The sequence below is a fragment of the Schistocerca gregaria genome, unplaced genomic scaffold (genome assembly GCF_023897955.1).
Source record: "Schistocerca gregaria isolate iqSchGreg1 unplaced genomic scaffold, iqSchGreg1.2 ptg000066l, whole genome shotgun sequence".
Taxonomy (NCBI): domain Eukaryota; kingdom Metazoa; phylum Arthropoda; class Insecta; order Orthoptera; family Acrididae; genus Schistocerca; species Schistocerca gregaria.
The window spans coordinates 11,357,947-11,383,050 of record NW_026061707.1 but is presented as its reverse complement, the minus strand read 5'-3'; positions in this window follow the sequence as shown (position 1 = coordinate 11,383,050).

The following is a 25,104-nucleotide window of genomic DNA, read 5'->3' as shown; positions in this document are numbered from 1 at the left end:
GAGGGGCGTCTCCCTATATGGTCACGCACTGCGTCCTGAGCCCTTCATTGGCTCCTCATGACGTAGCGCGGTCCCCACCTAGGGCTCTTTCTTTCTCTCTCCGCTCCCAGACTTCTCCCTCTAGCCAAGAGTGTTGATACTGCAAGTTATTGTTTATTAAGGGACCTGCCCAGAGCGCCCTGTTTATCTTAATAGCTGAGTCTGCTTCCTTGGTTATCACGCGCAGCTGCCAGGCCGCTTGGACCGCCGCCACCGCCGCCTCGGCTATTTGGCTGCGTCGTTATCTTTTGTGACCCCTCTGACACGCCTGGCGTCCCCTGTTAACTCTATCTCCCCGTATGATTTCTGGTGTATCGTCTGAGAACAACTGCATTTAGACTTGGCTTTTCTGCGGTTACAACACCTCCCCCGCCATGGAAATTGGCGTTACTCCTCAGAGTAGCGTCAATTGTGACTCTTTTTTTTTCCATTACATGCTTTACTGATTTGTTTATTACATTAGCATCTGATATGTTATATTTTTCATTTTCATTTAGTAATGTCAAATTCATTAAACACACAATAATACAATTACATTATACATGCCTAACATTCAGTTATGTCAAAGCATTTGCATTAAAATCAAAAGACACTTTCATTGATACATACATTCACATTTCAATTAGAATTACATTTCAAATACAGTTACATTTCAATTACACATTTCAAATACAGTTACATTTCAATTACACATTTCAAATACAGTTATTTTTCAATTACACATTTCAATTACAGTTATTTAACGTCTGTTTCTGAAAGCGACCGTATCACCTTGGTCTTTTCCACATCTTTCATAAATTACTATCTCTTCAGTTTCTTTATTACTGTGTCTTCTAGCTGAACTAGTCTCTGGGTATTGGTTCACTATGGTATTTCTTATACATACTTTTCCACAACAATCACTGTCTTCAAAATATTTCCATATACTTTTAAAACAGTCTTTACAACATTTACAGTTTTTACAACAGCATGTTATTATGATTAGAATAACTATTGATATGGCTACATACGTAGTTATGGAGTAATGTGTGAAGTACCTGGAGTACTTCATTTCCTCCTCTTGTCTCTCTACCATCTTCTGGACATCATCCAGTCTTTTTCCTGCGACTTTCAAGTCGTCTAACTGTGTTATTACCTGGTCCAATGGCAAATCTAATGCTAACGTTGAGACATTCCTTTTTTCCTTGTTTACCACGCAACAATCGAATTCTAGATTGATCTGCGGAACTATGTCTTTCTTCGTCACATTACTCTGGATCACTCTATCTGTTTGTATGAACACTCTAGTGCCATACCCCTTACATTTACTGTAAAAACTAATTTTTCCTACCCCTTTTATTACTAGGTCCTTTGGTGGTTCCCTTCCACACAATACTGTTAAGCCTTCTTCCTTCGGTGCTACATATAGCCATTCGTTACTGTTTAGGTGAGTCCAAAGGCTCTGATTCAGTGCGACTATTTTTCGCACACAATCTTCCGGAATGTCTCTTACCGGTTGCAACAATTTGGCTTCGCACTCTTCGTGGTCGAATGTTGACAGCAAGGCGAATGCTTGTTTGCACAGTCTCCTATTTTTACTTAGCTCCTTGCATTTTAGTTCCTCCGCAGAAAGTTTCGCGTACTGCCTTTTGGATTCATCTGTTAGTAAGAATTCTTTCTCTGGCTGTATGTACACATATTTACCTTTCATGTTTGGAATTTCTTTTGGTAGTGGGAGTACTCTATACAAATTGAAATTGTTATTATTTATTAATGGAATATTAATTACATATCCTAGTATGCTACCCGAGATGAAAACATCTAAATCAATTATTCTTAACAATAGATAACCTGAGGACTCCGTAAGAGGAACAGGAAACTTTACATCTTTTAGTTCTTCCCGTATTAAACTTAGGTATTTTACAATTTGGACTGGATTAATTATATGAGGCTGTAGTATTCCCTTCTGAGCATTTACAATGGCATTTATCATTTGTTCGTATTCCTCTTCGATCTGACCTAACACTGCCGATAGTTGTAATACTTGCTCTGTTACTGTGGCGAAGGACGCTACACGTTTAAACCCTATATCGGTTTCCTTCACGTATTCCTTCATGAATCGTTCTAGTCTTTGCATACCTGTCTTCAGAACGTGCTCATTTGACTCTAGTGTATATACCGTCCTGTTTACTCCCGCCAATGTGGCTCTTACCACTGCCACCTGTTCCTTTGTTAGCCTCAACAACCCTTCTGAGTTTTTCTCCATAGCGTCTATTCTTTCCTTATAGTATGCTGCATCTGCTTCGTCCAACGTCCCGAACAGTATTTTACTTACCTGCCCGACGAAGTTGAATACTCCTCTCTTCCTTCTGGTCTCGTGTTTCGTTAGCTGCTGTACTAAAAGTTGCAATCCTGTGATTTTTTCCACATGATGGGTTACTTGTTGGTCTAGTACCCTGCATTCTATTAATCCTACATTTAATTGTGTTAGTGTTTCTCGGCACCTTTGTACCGCTGCCCTACCATACCTCTCTGCATTCTGAAACCTTTCTGTTATTATATCTAGATTTACGTATGTGACTATTCTCCATGTGGTACTGTATATTTCTACTTGTCCTCTATTATCGTAATATAGTCCTGATGAACTCGGAAATGGCGTCACTTGGTACTCATTTGTTGCATGCTCTGATGCAGTGATGTAGTATGCTGTTATCACTATGACGAATTTCACGACCTGCCACTTGAGTGCCATACCTGAAATTTAAAAGAATTGTTTCAGCCTGTTGGCATGTACGTTTGTTTCCTTATTTCTTTTAACTTTTATTACTACGTTAGGACCTTCCACTTTTACTACTTCAAATGGACCTCTCCATTGTGAATCTAATTTCCGAGATCTACCCCGTCTCACCGACTCATCGTGCAGTAATACTTTATCTCCTACCTTGAAGTTTTTTGGATTTTGTTTCATGTCATACTGTTCCTTACTGATTTTCTTACTTCTTATAATCGAGTCTCTGGCCACTCTGTGGGCTTCCTGCATTCTCGCTCTTAGTTTATTTACATACATTTCATAATTGTAACTTACCTGCTGTGTTTCTTGCTGCAGTACTCCTGGTATGTTAACCTTTCTTCCGTATAGTAATTCAAATGGTGTGTATCCTGTGCTGCTGTGTGGTGTAGTGTTGAACACAAAAATTGCATACGGTACCCATTTGTCCCAAGAACTTTGATCTCCTGTTACAAAGTGTCTGAGATACTCTACAATAGTTCTATGACTTCTTTCTAGTGCACCATTTGATTCAGGGTGGTACGCTGTAGTATTTATACGCTTTACCTTCAACAATTTACATACACTTTTAAATACATCACTCAGAAAGTTAGACCCTTGATCTGTTAATAATACTGATGGAATTCCATACCTTAATACTACGTTTTCCACAAATGCCTCAGCTACTGTTTCGGCATCTTGTTTGTCAATTGGGATTGCTAAGGTAAATTTACTGAGATCGTCTTGGAATGTTAACATGTACCTTTTTCCTGTATTAGATACATCTAGTGGACCCACTATATCCATCGCACACTTTCCGAATACTGTTTCTGCTGTGTCGGTAATTTCTAAGGGCATCCTAGTTTTCATTTGCGTGTTTTTATTCTTTTGACACGATGGGCATTTCCTAATGTAATTTTCAATGTCACGCTTCATTCCGCGCCACTGCTTGTATGCTTTAATTCTTTCGAGTGTCCTGTGCATTCCTTGGTGACCTCCCAAGGGATTGTCATGCATTTCCTTTAGTATATTTTCTTTTTCTTCGGGACTAATTTCCTCACCACTATCCGTTTCCTGTTCTATTTCACTCGACACTTGTGCTTGCCGCACGTTTACGGAACTTTCTTCCCCATTTGCTTTTGCTGCCGAGATCTCTGTCTCCACCTTCTGCTTCGCATCTATCTCTTCCTTCCCTTCATGCCTTATTCTACTCAGCGCATCGGCATTACTATTTAACTTTCCTGGCTTGTATATTACTTCATAATCATACTCCTCGAGTTTCAGTCTCCACTTCAGGAGTCTCGAACTCGGATCTTTGACACTAAATATCCACGTTAGTGGCTTATGGTCTGTCACTACAGTGAACTTTCTGCCATATACATATGGTCTGAACTGTTTTACTGCGTAAACTATAACCAACAACTCTTTTTCCGTTGTGCTATAATTTAGTTCGGCTTTGTTCAATGCTGTGGATGCATATGCGATGGGCAAGTCTTCGCCAATCTTCTTACCTTGCGATAACACTGCACCCAAGGCTGCGTTACTCGCATCCGTTGTAATGATGAACGGTTTCGTAAAGTCAGGGTACTGAAGTAACGGAGGGTTTATTAATTTCTCTTTTAGTTCTTCGAACGCATTGTTCTGACGTTCGCTCCATCGGTACTCCACTCCCTTTTTTAAGAGCTCATGGAGAGGTTTCGCAATCTTGCTGAAGTTAGCAATGAAACGGCGGTAGTAACCTATCAATCCGAGAAACCCTTTTAGTTCCTTAGTTGTCTTTGGCTGTGGGAAGAACTTCACCTTCTCCACCTTCGCCATATCTGGTGATATTCCTTTGTCAGTGATGCAATGACCTAGGAAGATTACTTCCTTCCTCAGGAATTCACACTTGTCTGGTTGCAGCTTCAAATTGTGCTCTCGCAACCTGTCAAATATTTCCCGGAGCTTTTCGTTATACTCCTGCAGGTTTTTCCCATAGCATACTATGTCGTCTAGATATACAAAGCATTTCACTCCTTGTAAACCTGCCAAGACTGTATTCATCAGTCTCTGAAAACATCCTGGGGCTCCCTTCAGTCCCATCGGCATTCGTTTGCATTCGTAATGCTGATAGTTTGAGCTAAATGCCGTTTTCTCTCTGTCCTTCTCGTCCGTCAATATTTGATGGTACCCGCTTGCGAGGTCAAGCGTCGAGAAGTACTTAGCTTGCCCTAACTGATCCAGTATCTCGCAGATATTCGGTAGTGGAAATGCATCGCCTACAGTGATATCATTTAATCGTCTGTAGTCCACTACGATTCTCCATTTCTGTTTGCCACTAGCGTCTAGCTTCTTTGGAACTAACAGTAACGGTGCGTTCCAAGCGCTCTTACTCTCGACAATTATGTCATCTCTTAGCATCTGCTCTATTTGCTCCCTTAGCACTTCCTTTTGCGCTTCCGGGATCCTGTTCGGTCTAGCGTTTACTACCTTTCCCGCGTGTTCCGGTGCAATCGGTATTCTGTGCTTCACTGCGGAAGTATAGGACAGGTTGTCCCCTGGTAGATGAAATACATCTCCGTATTCCGCGCAAACCTCTGCTAGAGCGCTTTTCTCTTCAGCGTTCAAATGATCCATCCTTAATTGCCTTCGCAACACACTAGTACGACTTTCTGTCTTTCCTATGACATTCGTATAACATTTTACTTCGCGTATTTTCCCTACTTTTTCTAATTCTTCCGTCATTAACCTGACGTTTCCTAACTGCACTCTGTCTTCTGACAAGTTTAATGCACTTACTATGCATTTCCCATTTCGCACTTTTACTAACGCTTCAGGTACATGTACCCCTTGTGCAATCTCCTGCCTAGGAATAATCATTTCCTTTTCGATTCCCCTTTTTACATTTCCTTCCACCATTAATAACATTATTTTTTCCTCTCGGGGCCCTATTTCCCCGCCTACTTCTGAATCTTGTTCGTTCTCATGTCCCTTTGGCTCTTCCTCTACTACTAAGGGTATATCTCGCCCTTTTAGTCTCACTATTTTACCTGCATAGTCTAACTTAACTCTATGCTATGTCAAGAAATTTCTGCCTATTAGTCCGTCGTACGGAATATCTAATCCTCTCCCGTACACGTGAAATTTTTGCCCTACTTGCTCAGAACCGTCCACACTTAAGTGTACCTGTACCGTACCTATTGTGCTGACGGCCTCACTGGTTACACCTTTTAGCCGAAGCCTTTCCGCTTCATTAATTGCAAGTGTACTATTTATCGGAATACTCGTTCTCTTGAGCAGACACAACTGTGCTCCAGTGTCTATTAGCAACTTCAAATATCTTTTTAATTCTATGCAGTATAAAACCAAAACGTCATTTTCTGTTGCACAGTCGATTACCCTAACTGAGGGTTTACCTATCGCAACAAGGCCCGACTGTGCGGCCTTGCCGCCTCTTAGTTTCCCTGCACCACTTTACCTGCGTGACAATCTTTCGCGTAATGTCCCGGCCGCTTACACTTGAAACAAGCAACGTCTTTTACCCTCGTACACGGAACTCCACAGTTCCCTGGTAGATTACATTGTGAGCACCTCCACTCTCGTAACCCTCCATCAGCTTCCCTATGATTTCCTCTAAAGTCTCTTGTATCTATCGGCTGAATTTTTCTTAATCTTACCCGGCATTCCGCGTCTGTATGTCCTGGCTTGTCGCACCCGTAACAAAAATTCGTAACCTCTTTGCCCGTCATTATCCGTACTCTTCCCTCTGGCCTATTCTTTCTACACTTGCTTGCCATGTGCCCTCTCAATCCACAATTGAAACATTTCAAATCTCTAATATCTCTGGTATTCTTCACCGTTTCCTTTCCCCGGTTGAAAGTTACTCTTGGGGCTAGTCCCCGCTCTTTCATTGACAGTATTGCACTTTCTTCTTGCAATGCTAGTTCCACGGCCGCTGTTAGCGTGATTTCATCGCCTCTACTTCTTACTATCGTCTGTATTCTATCATTGCTTAACCCTTGTATAAAGCATGCTCTTCCTAGTGAATCAACCAGTTCTATTGCGCCCTTTAAGTTCTCCCTAGCCGTAACTCTGCTTACTGCTTCCCTGAAATCCCTTTGCATTTCATCTATTCGGCTTGCCCATGTCGCAATTGGCTCTCCTTGTCCCTGTCTCGATTGAAATATCTTGCACGCGTAGTAGTCAATGGTACGCTTACTCGCATAATTTTCCTCTAGAACATGTTTTACTTCCTGCCATGTCCCCGTGCGTTCCCTTACTTGCAGCCTCGATCTGGCCTCTCCGGTTATTTTGGCTTTAACAAACTTCAGTAACGTTTCGTGTTCCTCCGGTTTCACAAGTTCAAATGCAGCGTCTACATTTTCAATAAACTCCCTAAGATCTCTCTTATTTCCTTCGAACACTTTTGGAACTATACACAAGGCTTCTTTCACTGATATCTTACCGCTACTGGAGGATGACGGAACTTCGTTAGTTTGGGCCATCTTACCAACTTAACTATGTTAGCACTTTACAATACAAGATACAAAATTCTTAATATAATTTTATATGTACCGCTTCTCTTGTGGTGCGCCGTCTGTTCCGCTGATCCGCGTTGTCCCGCGTTGCTCCGCGCTGTCTCTGTGCTCTCTATGCCCGCGCTGTTCCGCGCTGCCGCGATGCGTCGGCCGCCGCTCTGCTGGGCTGTGCCGACCCCGTCGCTCGCCTCGGCTGCCGCTGCTACGGCTGCTGCCGCTGCTCGGCCTGGACCCCCGGTCTCGAACGCTGGCTGCTTAGGCACCTCTGTGCCTCGTCGCTCCGCGTCGTGCTGCCGCTATCCTGCGTTGCCCTGCACCCGCGAGGACTACTTCTCTGGACTCTGTCGTAGTGGGGCTACTAATGCTGAAAGTTGCGAGTCGCCACAACTTTCTGCTAATTGCCACAGTCGCTGTAGCAAAATCTACTGGCTCCTATCTCCTTTTTGCCTATATGCCTTTGTGGTACCCCCCACCTGGCACCAAAACTTTTATTTATGTCGCGTCCCAAGCGTGGGTTTTGCGAGGGATTGAGCGACACGGTTCGTAAACGGGAATTAGCCGGTTGACCTAATTGAGAGGGAGACTTTTGATCTGGCTAAGATGTTAAATTCCCTGGTGTGAAGGTACAAGGCTAGGATGTTGGTAGAAGTAAACTCGTATGGACGTTATAAAAGTTCTAATTTATTCATAAAGAATACAGATCACCCTAACTGCGTAGTGATTGTACCTACAGAATAGCCAAGCCCATTACATAGACGGTGACTGACTTCCACCGTTCTGGCTGCCTGATAGAACTTTCCAGCACTTTGCTGCCCACACTAGCACCCTACGTCAGAGTCCCGCGGTCGCTGCCTAAACGCTCATCGGCGACTATCTCCAACTGTTTGCCTGCAGCCCGCCCTCAGCCCAAGTCGGCTGCTACTCACGCTGACTACCGTCGCTGCCTAAACCCGAGAGAGAGAGAGATCCCCGGAGCTCCGAGTTTTGTTAGCTCTTCCCCTTCGACCCCGCCAGCGCTTGGCATGACGTAGCGTCGAGTGCAACTTTTCCTTATTAGGGATTGATTTAGTATTAACTTCAGTAATTTTCTTCAGAAGCTGGGTGGAGGGGTAGAGGGGCGTCTCCCTATATGGTCACGCACTGCGTCCTGAGCCCTTCATTGGCTCCTCATGACGTAGCGCGGTCCCCACCTAGGGCCCTCTTTCTTTCTCTCTCCGCTCCCAGACTTCTCCCTCTAGCCAAGAGTGTTGATACTGCAAGTTATTGTTTATTAAGGGACCTGCCCAGAGCGCCCTGTTTATCTTAATAGCTGAGTCGGCTTCCTTGCTTATCACGCGCAGCTGCCTGGCCGCTTGGACCGCCGCCTCGGCTATTTGGCTGCGTCGTTATCTTTTGTGACCCCTCTGACACGCCTGGCGTCCCCTGTTAACTCTATCTCCCTGTATGATTTCTGGTGTATCGTCTGAGAACAACTGCATTTAGACTTGGCTTTTCTGCGATTACAACATAATGTCTCTAACAGTCTACGCTTTGATCGTTCCCTGGTAGACCAATAGTACTTTCCGATGCTCATCTAGAGGCTCTCCGTAAACTGTGGACCATCAGAATGTTGATGAAGCACAGAAATTGCATCGGGATAGAATACAACAGTCACCATGCGCACTTTCCTCCATGGGAGTAAGGTCTCAAACAGTCTACTCATTGATCGTTCCCTGGAAGACCAGTAGTAGTTTCCGATGCACATCTGGTGGCATTCTGTAATATGTGGACTATCAGAGTGTTGATGAAACACAGAAATTATATCGGGATTGAATACAACAGTCACAATGCGCACTTTCCTCCACGGGACTAATGTCTCAAACAGTCTACGCTTTGATCGTTCCCTGGAAGACCAGTAGTAGTTTCCGATGCACATCTGGAGGCATTCTGTAATCTGTGGACCATCAGAGTGTTGATGAAATACAGATACTGCATCGGGATTGAATACAACAGTCACCATCCGCACTTTCCTCCATGGGAGTAATGTCTGAAACAGTCTACTCTTTGATCGTTCCCTGGTAGACCAGTAGTAGTTTCCGATGCACGTCTGGTGGCATTCTGTAATCTGTGGACTATCAGAGTGTTGATGAAACACAGAAATTGCATCGGGACTGAATACAACAGTCACCATGCGCACTTTTCTCCATGGGAGTGATGTCCGAAACAGTCTAAGCTTTGATAGTTCCCTGGAAGACCAGTAGTAGTTTCCGATGCACATCTCGTGGCATTCTGTAATGTGTGGACTATCAGAGTATTGATGAAACACAGAAATTGCATCGGGATTGAATACAACAGTCACAATGCGCAAATTCCTTCATGGGAATAATGTCTCAAACAGTATACGCTTTGATCGTTCCCAGGAAGACCAGTAGTAGTTTCCGATGCACATCTGAAAGCATTCTGTAATCTGTGGACTATAAGAGTGCTGATGAAATACAGAAATTGCGTCGGGATTGAATACAACAGTCACCATGCGCACTTTCCTTCATGGGAGTAATGTCTCAAACTGTCTACGCTTTGATCGTTCCCTGGAAGACCAGTAGTAGTTTCTGATGAACATCTGGAGGGATTCTGTTTTCAGTGGGCTATCAGAGTGTTGATGAAACACAGAAATTGCATCGGGATTGAATACAACAGTCACCATGCGCACTTTCCTCCACGGGAGTAATGTCTCACACAATCTACGCTTTGATCGTTCCCTGGAAGACCAGTAATAGTTTCCGATGCACATCTGGATGCTTTCTGTAATCTGTGGACTTTCAGAGTGTTGATGAAACACAGAAATTGCATCGGGATTGAATACAACAGTCACCATGCGCACTTTCCTTCATGGGTGTAATGTCTCAAACGGTCTACGCTTTGATCGTTACCTGGAAGACCAGTAGTAGTTTCTGATGAACATCTGGAGGCATTCTGTAATCTGTGGACTATCAGAGTGTTGATGAAACACAGAAATTGCATCGGGATTGCATACAACAGTCACCATGCGCACTTTCCTCCACGGGAGTAATGTCTCAAACCGTCTACTCTTTGATCGTTCCCTGGAAGACCAGTAGTAGTTTCCGATGCACATCTGGAGGCATTCTGTAATCTGTAGACTATCAGAGTGATGATGAAACACAGAAATTGCATCGGGATTGAATACAACACTCACCATGAGCACTTTCCTCCATGGGAGTAATGTCTCTAAGAGTCTACCCTTTGATCGTTCCCTGGAAGACCAGTAGTAGTTTCCGATGCACATCTGGTGGCATTCTGTAATATGTAGACTATCCGAGTGTTGCTGAAACAAAGATATTGCATAGGGATTGAGTACAACAGTCACCATGCGCACTTTCAACCATGGGAGTAATGTCTCTAACAGCCTACGATTTGATCGTTCCCTGGAAGACTAGTAGTAGTTTCTGATGCACATCTGTATGCTTTCTGTAATCTGTGGACTATCAGGGTGTTATTGAAACACAGAAATTGCATCGGGATTGAATACAACAGTCTCCATGAGCAGCTTCCTCCATGGAAGTAATATCTCAAACAGTCTACGCTTTGATCGTTCCCTGGAAGACCAGTAGTAGTTTCCGATGCACATCTGGAGGCATTCTGTAATCTGTGGAGTATCAGAGTGTTGGTTAAACACAGAAATTGCATCGGGTTTGAATACAACTGTCATTATGCGCACTTTCCTTCATGGGAGTAATGTCTCAAACTGTCTACGCTTTGATCGTTATCTCGAAGACCAGTAGTAGTTTCTGATGAACATCTGGAGGCATTCTATTGTCTGTGGGCTATCAGAGTGTTGATGAAACAGAGAAATTGCATCGGGATTGAATACAACAGTCACCATGCGCACTTTCCTCCACGGGAGTAATGTCTCACACAGTCTACGCATTGATCGTTCCCCGGAAGACCAGTAATAGTTTCCGATGCACATCTGGATGCTTTCTGTAATCTGTGGACTTTCAGAGTGTTGATGAAACAGAGAAATTGCATCGGGATTGAATACAACAGTCTCCATGCGCAGTTTCCTCCATGGGAGTAATGTCTCAAACAGTCTACGCTTTGATCGTTCCCTGGAAGACCAGTAGTAGTTTCCGATGCACATCTGGTGGCATTCTGTAATATGTAGACTATCCGAGTGTTGATGAAACAAAGATATTGCAAAGGGATTGAGTACAACAGTCACCATGCGCACTTTCAACCATGGGAGTAATGTCTCTAACAGCCTACGATTTGATCGTTCCCTGGAAGACCAGTAGTAGTTTCTGATGCGCGTCTGTATGCTTTCTGTAATCTGTGGACTATCAGAGTGTTGATGAAACACAGAAATTGCATCGGTATTGAATACAACAGTCACAATAAGCACATTCCTTCATGGGAATAATGTCTCAAACAGTCTACGCTTTGATCGTTCCCAGGGAGACCAGTAGTAGTTTCCGATGCACATCTGAAAGCATTCTGCAATCTGTGGACTATAAGAATGCTGATGAAACACAGAAATTGCATCGGGATTGAATACAACTGTCATTATGCGCACTTTCCTTCATGGGAGTAATGTCTCAAACTGTCTACGCTTTGATCGTTCCCTGGAAGACCAGTAGTAGTTTCTGATGAACATCTGGAGGCATTCTATTGTCTGTGGGCTATCAGAGTGTTGATGAAACAGAGAAATTGCATCGGGATTGAATACAACAGTCACAATGCGCACTTTCCTCCACGGGAGTAATGTCTCACACAGTCTACGCATTGATCGTTCCCTGGAAGACCAGTAATAGTTTCCGATGCACATCTGGATGCTTTCTGTAATCTGTGGACTTTCAGAGTGTTGATGAAACAGAGAAATTGCATCGGGATGGAATACAACAGTCTCCATGCGCAGTTTCCTTCATGGGAGTAATGTCTCAAACAGTCTACGCTTTGATCGTTCCCTGGAAGACCAGTAGTAGTTTCCGATGCACATCTGGTGGCATTCTGTAATATGTAGACTATCCGAGTGTTGATGAAACAAAGATATTGCATAGGGATTGAGTACAACAGTCACCATGCGCACTTTCAACCATGGGAGTAATGTCTCTAACAGCCTACGATTTGATCGTTCCCTGGAAGACCAGTAGTAGTTTCTGATGCACATCTGTATGCTTTCTGTAATCTGTGGACTATCAGAGTGTTATTGAAACACAGAAATTGCATCGGGATTGAATACAACAGTCTCCATGAGCAGTTTCCTCCATGGAAGTAATGTCCCAAATAGTCTACGCTTTGATCGTTCCCTGGAAGACCAGTAGTAGTTTCCGATGCACATCTGGTGGCATTCTGTAATCTGTGGACAATCAGAGTGTTGATGAAACACAGAAATTGAATGGGAATTGAATACAACAGTCACCATGCGCACTTTCCTCCACGGGAGTAATGTCTCAAACAGTCTACGATTTGATCGTTCCCTGGAAGACCAGTAGTAGTTTCCGATGCACATCTGGTGGCATTCTGTAATCTGTGGACTATCAGAGTGTTGATGAAACACAGAAATTGCCTCGGGATTGAATACAACAGTCACAATGCGCACATTCCTTCATGGGAATAATGTCTCAAACAGTCTACGCTTTGATCGTTCCCAGGAAGACCAGTAGTACTTTCCGATGCACATCTTTAAGCATTCTGTAATCTGTGGACTATAAGAGTGCTGATGAAACACAGAAATTGCATCGGGATTGAATACAACAGTCGCCATGCGCACTTACCTCCATGGGTGTCATGTCTCTAACAGCCTACGATTTGATCGTTCCCTGGAAGACCAGTAGTAGTTTCCGATGCACATCTGGTGGCATTCTGTAATCTGTGGACTATCAGAGTGTTGATGAAACACAGAAATTGCCTCGGGATTGAATACAACAGTCACAATACGCACATTCCTTCATGCGAATAATGTCACAAACTGTCTACGCTTTGATCGTTCCCAATAAGACCAGTAGTAGTTTCCGATGCACATCTGTAAGCATTCTGTAATCTGTGGACTATGAGAGTGTTGATGAAACACAGAAATTGTATCGGGATTGAATACAACAGTCACCATGCGCACTTTCCTCCATGGGAGTAATGTCTCTAACAGTCTACGCTTTGATCGTTCCCTGGAAGACCAGTAGTACTTTCCGATGCTCATCTGGAGGCTTTCCGTAAACTGTGGACCATCAGAATGTTGATAAAGCACAGAAATTGCTTCGGGATAGAATACAGAAGTCACCATACGCACTTTCCTCCATGGGAGTAAGGTCTCAAACAGTCTACTCATTGATCGTTCCCTGGAAGACCAGTAGTAGTTTCCGATGCACATCTGGTGGCATTCTTTAATATGTGTTGATGAAACACAGAAATTGCATCGGGATTGAATACAACAGTCACAATGCGCACTTTCCTCCACGGGACTAATGTCTCAAACAGTCTACGCTTTGATCGATCCCTGGAAGACCAGTAGTAGTTTCCGATGCACATCTGGTGGCATTCTTTAATCTGTGGACTATCAGAGTGTTGATGAAATACAGAAATTGCATCGGGATTGAATACAACAGTCACCATCCGCACTTTCCTCCATGGGAGTAATGTCTGAAACAGTCTACTCTTTGATCGTTCCCTGGTAGACCAGTAGTAGTTTCTGATGAACATCTGGAGGCATTCTATTGTCTGTGGGCTATCAGAGAGTTGATGAAACACAGAAATTGCATCGGGATTGAATACAACAGTCACCACGCGCACTTTTCTCCATGGGAGTGATGTCTGAAACAGTCTAGGCTTTGATAGTTCCCTGGAAGACCAGTAGTAGTTTCCGATGCACATCTCGTGGCATTCTGTAATGCGTGGACTATCAGAGTGTTGATGAAACACAGAAATTGCATCGGGATTGAATACAACAGTCACAATGCGCACATTCCTTCATGGGAATAATGTCTCAAAAAGTCTACGCTTTGATCGTTCCCAGGAAGACCAGTAGTGGTTTCCTATGCACATCTGGAGGCATTCTGTAATCTGTGGACTATCAGAGTGTTGATGAAACACAGAAATTGCATCGGGATTGAATACAACAGTCACCATGCGCACTTTCCTTCATGGCAGTAATGTCTCAAACTGTCTACGCTTTGGTTGCTCCCTGGAAGACCAGTAGTAGTTTCTGATGAACATCTGGAGGGATTCTGTTGTCTGTGGGCTATCAGAGTGTTGATGGAACAGAGAAATTGAATCGGGATTGAATACAACAGTCACCATGCGCACTTTCCTCCACGGGAGTAATGTCTCACAAAATCTACGCTTTGATCGTTCCCTGGAAGACCAGTAATAGTTTCCGATGCACATCTGGATGCTTTCTGTAATCTGTGGACTTTCAGAGTGTTGATGAAACACAGAAATTGCATCGGGATTGAATACAACAGTCTCCATGCGCAGTTTCCTCCATGGGAGTAATGTCTCAAACAGTCTACGCTTTGATCGTTCCCTGGAAGACCAGTAGTAGTTTGCGATGCACATCTGGTGGCATTCTGTAATATGTAGACTATCAGAGTGTTGATGAAACAAAGATATTGCATAGGGATTGAGTACAACAGTCACCATGCGCACTTTCAACCATGGGAGTAATGTCTCTAACAGCCTACGATTAATCGTTCACTGGAAGACCAGTAGTAGTTTCTGATGCACATCTGTATGCTTTCTGTAATCTGTGGACTATCAGAGTGTTGATGAAACACAGAAATTGCGTCGGGATTGAATACAACAGTCACCATGCGCACTTTCCTTCATGGGAGTAATGTCTCAAACTGTCTACGCTTTGATCGTTCCCTGGAAGACCAGTAGTAGTTTGTGATGAACATCTGGAGGGATTATGTTTTCAGTGGGCTATCAGAGTGTTGATGAAACAGAGAAATTGAATCGGGATTGAATACAACAGTCACCATGCGCACTTTCCTCCACGGGAGTAATGTCTCACACAATCTACGCTTTGATCGTTCCCTGGAAGACCAGTAATAGTTTCCGATGCACATCTGGATGCTTTCTGTAATCTGTGGACTTTCAGAGTGTTGATGAAACACAGAAATTGCATCGGGATAGAATACAACAGTCACCATGCGCACTTTCCTTCATGGGTGTAATGTCTCAAACGGTCTACGCTTTGATCGTTACCTGGAAGACCAGTAGTAGATTCTGATGAACATCTGGAGGCATTCTGTAATCTGTGGACTATCAGAGTGTTGATGAAACACAGAAATTGCATCGGGATTGAATACAACAGTCACCATGCGCACTTTCCTCCACGGGAGTAATGTCTCAAACCGTCTACTCTTTGATCGTTCCCTGGAAGACCAGTTGTAGTTTCCGATGCACATCTGGAGGCATTTTGTAATCTGTAGACTATCAGAGTGATGATGAAACACAGAAATTGCATCGGGATTGAATACAACACTCACCATGAGCACTTTCCTCCATGGGAGTAATGTCTCTAAGAGTCTACCCTTTGATCGTTCCCTGGAAGACCAGTAATAGTTTCCGATGCACATCTGGATGCTTTCTGTAATCTGTGGCCTTTCAGAGTGTTGATGAAACACAGAAATTGCATCGGGATTGAATACAACAGTCTCCATGCGCAGTTCCCTCCATGGGAGTAATGTCTCAAACAGTCTACGCTTTGATCGTTCCCTGAAAGACCAGTAGTAGTTTCCTATGAACATCTGGTGGCATTCTGTAATATGTAGACTATCAGAGTGTTGATGAAACAAAGAAATTGCATAGGGATTGAGTACAACAGTCACCATGCGCACTTTCAAGCATGGGAGTAATTTCTCTAACTGCCTACGATTTGATCGTTCCCTGGAAGACCACTAGTAATTTCTGATGCACATCTGTATGCTTTCTGTAATCTGTGGACTATCAGAGTGTTGATGAAACACAGAAATTGCATCGGGATTTAATACAACAGTCTCCGTGAGCAGCATCCTCCATGGAAGTAATATCTCAAACAGTCTACGCTTTGATCGTTCCCTGGAAGACCAGTAGTAGTTTCCGATGCACATCTGGAGGCATTCTGTAATCTGTGGAGTATCAGAGTGTTGGTTAAACACAGAAATTGCATCGGGTTTGAATACAACTGTCATTATGCGCACTTTCCTTCATGGGAGTAATGTCTCAAACTGTCTACGCTTTAATCGTTATCTCGAAGACCAGTAGTAGTTTCTGATGAACATCTGGAGGCATTCTATTGTCTGTGGGCTATCAGAGTGTTGATGAAACAGAGAAATTGCATCGAGATTGAATACAACAGTCACTATGCGCACTTTCCTCCACGGGAGTAATGTCTCACACAGTCTACGCATTGATCGTTCCCTGGAAGACCAGTAATAGTTTCCGATGCACATCTGGATGCTTTCTGTAATCTGTGGACTTTCAGAGTGTTGATGAAACAGAGAAATTGCATCGGGATTGAATACAACAGTCTCCATGCGCAGTTTTCTCCATGGGAGTAATGTCTCAAACAGTCTACGCTTTGATCGTTCCCTGGAAGACCAGTAGTAGTTTCCGATGCACATCTGGTGGCATTCTGTAATATGTAGACTGTCCGAGTGTTGCTGAAACAAAGATATTGCATAGGGATTGAGTACAACAGTCACCATGCGCACTTTCAACCATGGGAGTAATGTCTCTAACAGCCTACGATTTGATCGTTCCCTGGAAGACCAGTAGTAGTTTCTGATGCACATCTGTATGCTTTCTGTAATCTGTGGACTATCAGAGTGTTATTGAAACACAGAAATTGCATCGGGATTGAATACAACAGTCTCCATGAGCAGCTTCCTCCATGGAAGTAATGTCTCAAACAGTCTACGCTTTGATCGTTCCCTGGAAGACCAGTAGTAGTTTCCGATGCACATCTGGAGGCATTCTGTAATCTGTGGACTATCAGAGTGTTGGTTAAACACAGAAATTGCATCGGGATAGAATACAACAGTCACCATGCGCACTTTCCTCCACGGGAGTAATGTCTCAAACAGTCTACGTTTTGATCGTTCCTGGAAGACCAGTAGTAGTTTCCGATGCACATCTGAAAGCATTCTGCAATCTGTGGACTATAAGAGTGCTGATGAAACACAGAAATTGCATCGGGATTGAATACAACTGTCATTATGCGCACTTTCCTTCATGGGAGTAATGTCTCAAACTGTCTACGCTTTGATCGTTCCCTGGAACACCAGTAGTAGTTTCTGATGAACATCTGGAGGCATTCTATTGTCTGTGGGCTATCAGAGTGTTGATGAAACAGAGAAATTGCATCGGGATTGAATACAACAGTCACCATGTGCACTTTCCTCCACGGGAGTAATGTCTCACACAGTCTACGCATTGATCGTTCCCCGGAAGACCAGTAATAGTTTCCGATGCACATCTGGATGCTTTCTGTAATCTGTGGACTTTCAGAGTGTTGATGAAACAAAGATATTGCATAGGGATTGAGTACAACAGTCACCATGCGCACTTTCAACCATGGGAGTAATGTCTCTAACAGCCTACGATTTGATCGTTCCCTGGAAGACCAGTAGTAGTTTCTGATGCACATCTGTATGCTTTCTGTAATCTGTGGACTATCAGAGTGTTATTGAAACACAGAAATTGCATCGGGATTGAATACAACAGTCTCCATGAGCAGTTTCCTCCATGGAAGTAATGTCCCAAATAGTCTACGCTTTGATCGTTCCCTGGAAGACCAGTAGTAGTTTCCGATGCACATCTGGTGGCATTCTGTAATCTGTGGACAATCAGAGTGTTGATGAAACACAGAAATTGAATGGGAATTGAATACAACAGTCACCATGCGCACTTTTATCCACGGGAGTAATGTCTCAAACAGTCTACGATTTGATCGTTCCCTGGAAGACCAGTAGTAGTTTCCGATGCACATCTGGTGGCATTCAGTAATCTGTGGACTATCAGAGTGTTGATGAAACACAGAAATTGCCTCGGGATTGAATACAACAGTCACAATGCGCACATTCCTTCATGGGAATAATGTCTCAAACAGTCTACGCTTTGATCGTTCCCAGGAAGACCAGTAGTACTTTCCGATGCACATCTTTAAGCATTCTGTAATCTGTGGACTATAAGAGTGCTGATGAAACACAGAAATTGCATCGGGATTGAATACAACAGTCGCCATGCGCACTTACCTCCATGGGTGTCATGTCTCTAACAGCCTACGATTTGATCGTTCCCTGGAAGACCAGTAGTAGTTTCTGATGCACATCTGGAGGCATTCTGTAATCTGTGGACTATCAGAGTGTTGATGAAACACAGAAATTGTATCGGGATTGAATACAACAGTCACCATGCGCACTTTCCTCCATGGGAGTAATGTCTCTAACAGTCTACGCTTTGATCGTTCCCTGGAAGACCAGTAGTACTTTCCGATGCTCATCTGGAGGCTTTCCGTAAACTGTGGACCATCAGAATGTTGATAAAGCACAGAAATTGCTTCGGGATAGAATACAGAAGTCCCCATACGCACTTTCCTCCATGGGAGTAAGGTCTCAAACAGTCTACTCATTGATCGTTCCCTGGAAGACCAGTAGTAGTTTCCGATGCACATCTGGTGGCATTCTGTAATATGTGTTGATGAAACACAGAAATTGCATCGGGATTGAATACAACAGTCACAATGCGCACTTTCCTCCACGGGACTAATGTCTCAAACAGTCTACGCTTTGATCGATCCCTGGAAGACCAGTAGTAGTTTCCGATGCACATCTGGTGGCATTCTTTAATCTGTGGACTATCAGAGTGTTGATGAAATACAGAAATTGCATCGGGATTGAATACAACAGTCACCATCCGCACTTTCCTCCATGGGAGTAATGTCTGAAACAGTCTACTCTTTGATCGTTCCCTGGTAGACCAGTAGTAGTTTCCGATGCACGTCTGGTCGCATTCTGTAATCTGTGGACTATCAGAGAGTTGATGAAACACAGAAATTGCATCGGGATTGAATCTAACAGTCACCACGCGCACTTTTCTCCATGGGAGTGATGTCTGAAACAGTCTAGGCTTTGATAGTTCCCTGGAAGACCAGTAGTAGTTTCCGATGCACATCTCGTGGCATTCTGTAATGCGTGGACTATCAGAGTGTTGATGAAACACAGAAATTGCATCGGGATTGAATACAACAGTCACAATGCGCACATTCCTTCATGGGAATAATGTCTCAAAAAGTCTACGCTTTGATCGTTCCCAGGAAGACCAGTAGTGGTTTCCTATGCACATCTGGAGGCATTCTGTAATCTGTGGACTATCAGCGTGTTGATGAAACACAGAAATTGCATCGGGATTGAATACAACAGTCACCATGCGCACTTTCCTTCATGGCAGTAATGTCTCAAACTGTCTACGCTTTGGTTGCTCCCTGGAAGACCAGTAGTAGTTTCTGATGAACATCTGGAGGGATTCTGTTGTCTGTGGGCTATCAGAGTGTTGATGGAACAGAGAAATTGAATCGGGATTGAATACAACAGTCACCATGCGCACTTTCCTCCACGGGAGTAATGTCTCACAAAATCTACGCTTTGATCGTTCCCTGGAAGACCAGTAATAGTTTCCGATGCACATCTGGATGCTTTCTGTAATCTGTGGACTTTCAGAGTGTTGATGAAACACAGAAATTGCATCGGGATTGAATACAACAGTCTCCATGCGCAGTTTCCTCCATGGGAGTAATGTCTCAAACAGTCTACGCTTTGATCGTTCCCTGGAAGACCAGTAGTAGTTTGCGATGCACATCTGGTGGCATTCTGTAATATGTAGACTATCAGAGTGTTGATGAAACAAAGATATTGCATAGGGATTGAGTACAACAGTCACCATGCGCACTTTCAACCATGGGAGTAATGTCTCTAACAGCCTACGATTTGACCGTTCCCTGGAAGACCAGTAGTAGTTTCTGATGCACATCTGTATGCTTTCTGTAATCTGTGGACTATCAGAGTGTTATTGAAACACAGAAATTGCATCGGGATTGAATACAACAGTCTCCATGAGCAGCTTCCTCCATGGAAGTAATGTCTCAAACAGTCTACGCTTTGATCGTTCCCTGGAAGACCAGTAGTAGTTTCCGATGCACATCTGGAGGCATTCTGTAATCTGTGGACTATCAGAGTGTTGGTTAAACACAGAAATTGCATCGGGATAGAATACAACAGTCACCATGCGCACTTTCCTCCACGGGAGTAATGTCTCAAACAGTCTACGTTTTGATCGTTCCTGGAAGACCAGTAGTAGTTTCCGATGCACATCTGAAAGCATTCTGCAATCTGTGGACTATAAGAGTGCTGATGAAACACAAAAATTGCATCGGGATTGAATACAACTGTCATTATGCGCACTTTCCTTCATGGGAGTAATGTCTCAAACTGTCTACGCTTTGATCGTACCCTGGAACACCAGTAGTAGTTTCTGATGAACATCTGGAGGCATTCTATTGTCTGTGGGCTATCAGAGTGTTGATGAAACAGAGAAATTGCATCGGGATTGAATACAACAGTCACCATGCGCACTTTCCTCCACGGGAGTAATGTCTCACACAGTCTACGCATTGATCGTTCCCCGGAAGACCAGTAATAGTTTCCGATGCACATCTGGTGGCATTCTTTAATCTGTGGACTATCAGAGTGTTGATGAAATACAGAAATTGCATCGGGACTGAATACAACAGTCACCATCCGCACTTTCCTCCATGGGAGTAATGTCTGAAACAGTCTACTCTTTGATCGTTCCCTGGTAGACCAGTAGTAGTTTCCGATGCACGTCTGGTCGCATTCTGTAATCTGTGGACTATCAGAGAGTTGATGAAACACAGAAATTGCATCGGGATTGAATACAACAGTCACCACGCGCACTTTTCTCCATGGGAGTGATGTCTGAAACAGTCTAGGCTTTGATAGTTCCCTGGAAGACCAGTAGTAGTTTCCGATGCACATCTCGTGGCATTCTGTAATGCGTGGACTATCAGAGTGTTGATGAAACACAGAAATTGCATCGGGATTGAATACAAAAGTCACAATGCGCACATTCCTTCATGGGAATAATGTCTCAAACAGTCTACGCTTTGATCGTTCCCAGGAAGACCAGTAGTGGTTTCCTATGCACATCTGGAGGCATTCTGTAATCTGTGGACTATCAGAGTGTTGATGAAACACAGAAATTGCATCGGGATTGAATACAACAGTCACCATGCGCACTTTCCTTCATGGGAGTAATGTCTCAAACTGTCTACGCTTTGGTTGCTCCCTGGAAGACCAGTAGTAGTTTCTGATGAACATCTGGAGGGATTCTGTTGTCTGTGGGCTATCAGAGTGTTGATGGAACAGAGAAATTGAATCGGGATTGAATACAACAGTCACCATGCGCACTTTCCTCCACGGGAGTAATGTCTCACAAAATCTACGCTTTGATCGTTCCCTGGAAGACCAGTAATAGTTTCCGATGCACATCTGGATGCTTTCTGTAATCTGTGGACTTTCAGAGTGTTGATGAAACACAGAAATTGCATCGGGATTGAATACAACAGTCTCCATGCGCAGTTTCCTCCATGGGAGTAATGTCTCAAACAGTCCACGCTTTGATCGTTCCCTGGAAGACCAGTAGTAGTTTGCGATGCACATCTGGTGGCATTCTGTAATATGTAGACTATCAGAGTGTTGATGAAACAAAGATATTGCATAGGGATTGAGTACAACAGTCACCATGCGCACTTTCAACAATGGGAGTAATGTCTCTAACAGCCTACGATTAATCGTTCACTGGAATTCCAGTAGTAGTTTCTGATGCACATCTGTATGCTTTCTGTAATCTGTGGACTATCAGAGTGTTGATGAAACACAGAAATTGCATCGGGATTGAATACAACAGTCTCCATGAGCAGTTTCCACCATGGAAGTAATGTCTCAAACAGTCTACGCTTTGATCGTTCCCTGGAAGACCAGTAGTAGTTTCCGATGCACATCTGGAGGCATTCTGTGATCTGTGGACTATCAGATTGTTGGTGAAACACAGAAATTGCATCGGGATTGAATACCAATATCACCATGCACACTTTCCTCCATAAAAGTAATGTCTAAAACAGTCTACGCTTTGATCGTTCCCTGGAAGAACAGTAGTAGTTTCCGATGCACATCTGGTGGCATTCTGTAATCTGTGGACTGTCAGAGTGTTGATGAAACACAGAAATTGTATCGGGATTGAATACAACAGTCACCATGCGCACTTTCCTCCACGGGAGTAATGTCTCAAACAGTCTACGCTTTGACCGTTCCCTGGAAGACCAGTAGTAGTTTCCGATGCACATCTGGTGGCATTCTGTAATCTGTGGAGTATCAGAGTGTTGATTAAACACAGAAATTGCATCGGGATTGAATACAACAGTCACCATGCGCACTTTCCTCCACGGGAGTAATGTCTCAAACAGTCTACGCTTTGATCGTTCCTGGAAGACCAGTGGTAGTTTCCGATGCACGTCTGGTGGCACTCTGTAATCTGTGGACTATCACAGTGTTGATGAAACACAGATATTGCCTCGGGAATGAATACAACAGTCACAATGCGCACTTACCTCCATGGGTGTCATGTCTCAAAGAGTTTACGCTTTGATCGTTCCCTGGAAGACCAGTAGTAGTTTCCGATGCACATCTGGAGGCATTCTGTGATCTGTGGACTATCAGATTGTTGGTGAAACACAGAAATTGCATCGGGATTGAATACCAATATCACCATGCACACTTTCCTCCATAAAAGTAATGTCTAAAACAGTCTACGCTTTGATCGTTCCCTGGAAGAACAGTAGTAGTTTCCGATGCACATCTGGTGGCATTCTGTAATCTGTGGACTATCAGAGTGTTGATGAAACACAGAAATTGTATCGGGATTGAATACAACAGTCACCATGCGCACTTTCCTCCACGGGAGTAATGTCTCAAATAGTCTACGCTTTGACCGTTCCCTGGAAGACCAGTAGTAGTTTCCGATGCACATCTGGTGGCATTCTGTAATCTGTGGAGTATCAGAGTGTTGATTAAACACAGAAATTGCATCGGGATTGAATACAACAGTCACCATGCGCACTTTCCTCCACGGGAGTAATGTCTCAAACAGTCTACGCTTTGATCGTTCCTGGAAGACCAGTGGTAGTTTCCGATGCACGTCTGGTGGCACTCTGTAATCTGTGGACTATCAGAGTGTTGATGAAACACAGATATTGCCTCGGGAATGAATACAACAGTCACAATGCGCACTTACCTCCATGGGTGTCATGTCTCAAAGAGTTTACGCTTTGATCGTTCCCTGGAAGACCAGTAGTAGTTTCTGATGCACATCTGGAGGCTTTCCGTTAACTGTGGACTATCAGAATGTTGATGAAGCACAGAAATTGCATCGGGATAGAATACAACAGTCACCATGCGCACTTTCCTCCATGGGAGTAAGGTCTCAAACAGTCTACTCATTGATCGTTCCCTGGAAGACCAGTAGTAGTTTCCGATGCACATCTGGTGGCATTCTGTAATATGTGGACTATCAGAGTGTTGATGAATCACAGAAATTGCATCGGGATTGAATACAACAGTCACCATGCGCATTTTCTTCCATGGAAGTAATGTCTCAAACAGTCTACGATTTGATCGTCCCCTGGAAGACCAGTAGTAGTTTCCGATGCACATCTGGAGGCATTTTGTAATCTGTGGGGTATCAGAGTGTTGATGAAACACAGAAATTGCATCGGGATTGAATACAACAGTCACCATGCGAACTTTACTCCATTGGAGTAATTCTCAAACAGTCTCCGCTTTGATCGTTTCCTGGAAGACCAGTGGTAGTTTCCGATGCACATCTGGTGCCATTCTGTAATCTGTGGACTATCAGAGTGTTGATGAAATACAGAAATTGCATCGGGATAGAATACAACAGTCACCATCCGCACTTTCCTCCATGGGAGTAATGTCTGAAACAGTCTACTCTTTGATCGTTCCCTGGTAGACCAGTAGTAGTTTCCGATGCACGTCTGGTCGCATTCTGTAATCTGTGGACTATCAGAGTGTTGATGAAACACAGAAATTGCATCGGGATTGAATACAACAGTCACCATGCGCACTTTCCTTCATGGGAGTAATGTCTCAAACTGTCTACGCTTTGGTTGCTCCCTGGAAGACCAGTAGTAGTTTCTGATGAACATCTGGAGGGATTCTGTTGTCTGTGGGCTATCAGAGTGTTGATGGAACAGAGAAATTGAATCGGGATTGAATACAACAGTCACCATGCGCACTTTCCTCCACGGGAGTAATGTCTCACAAAATCTACGCTTTGATCGTTCCCTGGAAGACCAGTAATAGTTTCCGATGCACATCTGGATGCTTTCTGTAATCTGTGGACTTTCAGAGTGTTGATGAAACACAGAAATTGCATCGGGATTGAATACAACAGTCTCCATGCGCAGTTTCCTCCATGGGAGTAATGTCTCAAACAGTCCACGCTTTGATCGTTCCCTGGAAGACCAGTAGTAGTTTGCGATGCACATCTGGTGGCATTCTGTAATATGTAGACTATCAGAGTGTTGATGAAACAAAGATATTGCATAGGGATTGAGTACAACAGTCACCATGCGCACTTTCAACAATGGGAGTAATGTCTCTAACAGCCTACGATTAATCGTTCACTGGAATTCCAGTAGTAGTTTCTGATGCACATCTGTATGCTTTCTGTAAT